The following is a 4120-nucleotide window of genomic DNA, read 5'->3' as shown; positions in this document are numbered from 1 at the left end:
AAAAAAAAAAAAAAAAAAATCAATCCAGGATCCATAATGGCCGACATGCAGAAGCTCGGCTGCAGCTAAAACTTTTTAAGGTAAGCCTTCTAATTAAGCACTTAATTACACGTCAGATGTTTTATGATTTACAAATATTGATAAATCATAATTTTAAAAATTGTGTATATTCCTAAATATTTAAAGGTGTACCACAAAATCTGAAAAATAAATAAATACAATGGCTTTGTTTTAGTTTGAAATTTGCTTCATTCATGGGTTTGACTCTAGAAAATTAAAAATGTATTCTCTTAAGCCAGCAGTCTGCAACCTGCGGCCACATGTGGCTCTTTTACCCTTTCATTGTAGCCCTATGGTTAAAGGAAAATGAAAGTTTTAGCCTTTAAAAACTACATTTTTTAATTTTAAACATATTTAAGTACACCTTAAGGGTTGAGAAATACAGTGAGAGTCACGGTTAGCTCTGATTTAGTTTTTGAGTTGGATTAATGCAGTTTTGACAGAAATCTACCACAAACGGTAAAATAATTTTTAAAATCACTGCCGACGTTACACCACCTGCTACTACATTGGCAGCATTGAACTGATTCTATGTGACGCAAGGTGTCTTTTATTTTGAAAGGAAAAAATGTTAACCTCTGTCAAAAGTTATAAACGGTTTAATATTTTGAAAAAAAGGGTATTTTCTCCTTATATTTACGTTTTATTCATGTTAAATAAGTAAATTTTTGTTTATAATAATGGTAGCATTGACCTTTATACAAATCAATGTCCTTTTTCTAAAAGATGAAGGGAGCCGCTGGGTTTTGGTCCGTTAAAAATTGACACGAATGGCTCTGTAAGTTGCAGACCCCTGTCTTAAGCCATCTCCTAAAATTATATTTACTTCATTAAGTTACTGTCACACAAAAATTAATAAATACATAAAAAAAGATAGGATTTAGAGAAAAATCTGCTACTTTTATATCAGATGCTTCAGTTCCCATAACATTTAACTTTATTTGTTTTCCTTCTAATGAAGTAATTATGATAAAACAGCTTTTAGTTTTTTCTATGCATATAAAGTAAAATCTCCTTTCACTTTGTGAGTGCAGTACTTTATTATTATGTTTGTTCATATCACCGTCCCAAGACTACCTGCCACCAGGTGGTCATTATAAATTGACATTAAAAATGGGATTTTGGGTGCAAATCCTCTATAGAAAAATGTATAATGTATGTTTGTTTATCACAATGAATTAACTTTTCTGCTTTAAGTGATTTCCAGCTCTTCTCTGTAATTATCCATGAGTGTTTTGGAAAAAAAAAAAAACCATCAACATATTTGCAACACGTTCAGCTGCTTCAGCTTCAAGACTTGATTTAAATCCCATCCCTGCTCGTTTGCATATTCTCAAGACACATTAGATACAGCTGCCAGCCGACGAGGTAGCTTCCCATAAAGCCAATAAATATTTGCTTTAATTAAAAAAAAAAAAATTCTCAGACTTCCTTCTGAATGTGTTTTATGTCTGAGCACATCGGTGGCATTCCTGCCAGTAAAAAAAAAAAAAGTATGGCAGGAGGAAGGTGAGGTGGAGATTTTCAAGCTATAAAAAAGAGATCTGGTGCTGAATGCAAATATGTAAGCATGAGTGTGGATGTTTACAGCTCCCACTGCCACAAACACTGAAGGGGTGGATGGGGAGACAAGCGAAGGACATTCAGGAGAAGAGGATGAGACACAAGATCCAAACTGATTCGGTGAGCACAGACAACGGAGGAGAAAAGATAAGGAATGAATGTGTGAGGAGGAGAGTAAAAAATTAACAAGGACAGACTAGTAAATGAGACACGACGACAGCTGAGGTAAAAAGAGTAGACAGACTTAAGCATAGGAGCGCTAATGGGGTGATAAACAACCCATCAACCCTTCGGACACAGAATGTTACGGGACACGTCTTCCTTAGGGAACTTTTGTGCACCTCAGTGCTAATTTTTAACTACTTTCACATCTGTCCGACAAATGAGAGCATGCTGTGGAGCAGCTTGTTCGCTTTATTGCAGAACCTGCAGCATTTCTGGACAGATTTATTCCATCAGTTTAAATCAGAAGAGAGGGCTGAGCAGTAATCCACTGAGTGGAGGGAGCGATAAGATGAAGTGAAGCTGGAGGGGGGACACAAGAGCCTAAAAAAAGTGGCAAAAAGTTTATCTAAGAGTAAAGAAAATTCTTGGAAAGGTAAAGCATGTTGTTAAAGCCAGATTTGAAATAGAAATCAATACAAGTGCAGATGCGTGAGCACAAGTTTTTTGGCATTAGGAACAGGTTTTAAATGAATAAAGTACACAGATGGTGTGTAAGTCTTGCTTTGTAACTCATACTATATATATTGTGCATAAGTATAAAAATTACAAAATTAAAAAAAAATGCACAATACAATTTATACATGTACAACTTAAAATAGAGAACAGAGAAACTTTAGTGTTTAAAAAAAAAAACTGATATTTTGGTTTAATTATTAGGTATATCTGTTTAAGAAAGAGGAAAAATGTCAAGTTTTCACCAGATATTCTTCACAATCTAAGTTCAAAACAGTTGATAAGGAAACTCTGATGACCCAGCATCCTAGCAGCATTTAAACACATCACTTACACATAAAAAGTCTCACATCAGATTTATGCGGTTTTGTGTGTGTAGCGAGTGATTTGTGCGAAATTTGTAAAGATTTGTGTGTAGTTAGTTTCAAGCTGTTGTAATTTTAAGTTGTGTAAATTGTATTTTTTATTTATTTTTTTTTTGTAATTATGCACGAAATGTCTTTAATGAGTTACAAATCAAAAATGATGCATGCATAAATCCAAATTACGTACAAATCAAGAATTACACACAAATCAGGATGAGTCTGTTTTCTCTCCATAATATCCCGCCTTCACCCAACAGTAGGTGGGTTAGCTCCAGAGGACCCGTGACCCCAAAGGGATTCAGCAGGTTCTGAGGATGGACAGACAAACGGATGGATGGATGAATGGATGGATGGAAGGACTAACGGATGGATGGATGGATTGGTGAATGGATGGACAAACGGATGGATAGATGGATGGACGGACGAAAGAATGGATGGATGAATGGATAGATGGAAAGATGGATGGATGGAAAGATGGATGGATGGAGAGATGGATTGGCGAATGGACGGACGAACTGATGGATAGATGGATGTATAGATGGACAGACGGACGAAAGAATGGATGGATGGATATAAAGATGGACGGACAAATGAATGGACGGATGGACGGAAGGATGGACGGATGGATGGATGAATGGATAGATGGAAAGATAGACAGACAGACGAATGGATGGATGGGTTGGATGGAAAGATGGATGGACGGACAGATGGATGGATGAATGGATGGAAAGATGGACGGATGGACTAACGAATAGATAGATGAAAATGGATGGATTGCCGAATGAACAGACGAACAGATGGATAGATGAATGGAAGGATGAATGGAAGGATGAAAAGACGGACGAAAGAGTGGATGGATGGATGGATATAAAGATGGACGGATAAATGAATGGACGGACGGACAAACAGATGGACAAACGGATGGATGGATGAATGGATAGATGGAACGATGGACGGATGGAAAGATGGACAGACGGACGAATGGATGGATGGTTGGAAAGATGGACAGACGGACGAATGGATGGATGGTTGGATGGAAAGATGGGAAGACGGATGAAAGAACTGATGGATGGATATAAAGATGGAAGGACAAATGAATGGATGGATGGACAGACGGACAAACAGAGAGACAAACAGAAGGATGGATGAATGGATAGTTGGAAAGATGGACTGATAGAAAGATGGACAGACGAACTGATGAATGGAGGGAAAGATGGATGGGCGGACAAGTGGATGGATGGATGGTACTAGTAATACGTTTTTTGACCAAAGTTTTTGGTATTTCCATTATTTTTATAGAAACATTTTTATTTTTACCCACTATTGTATGATGAGTTGACCTTGTGATTCTTAAAGCTACAGTTTTGCACAAATATGACATTGAATTTGAACACACAGACAGGAGCTGCTGTGATGTTTCTGTACTGAACAACAAAATAAGACAGTAAAGCATC

General features: G+C 36.9%; 1 protein-coding gene across 5 annotated transcripts in view; it reads right to left on the bottom strand.

Moving 5' to 3' along the window:
- Positions 1–4120, bottom strand: part of tnr (tenascin R (restrictin, janusin)) — a 193067-nt gene that overhangs the window by 67505 nt on the left and 121442 nt on the right. The gene's annotated exons all lie outside the window — the stretch shown is intronic.

This window comes from Oryzias melastigma, linkage group LG17, assembly GCF_002922805.2.
Source record: "Oryzias melastigma strain HK-1 linkage group LG17, ASM292280v2, whole genome shotgun sequence".
Classification (NCBI taxonomy): Eukaryota; Metazoa; Chordata; class Actinopteri; order Beloniformes; family Adrianichthyidae; genus Oryzias; species Oryzias melastigma.
Note: the sequence above shows the minus strand (reverse complement) of the source record. Positions and strands in the feature narration are given on the sequence as shown.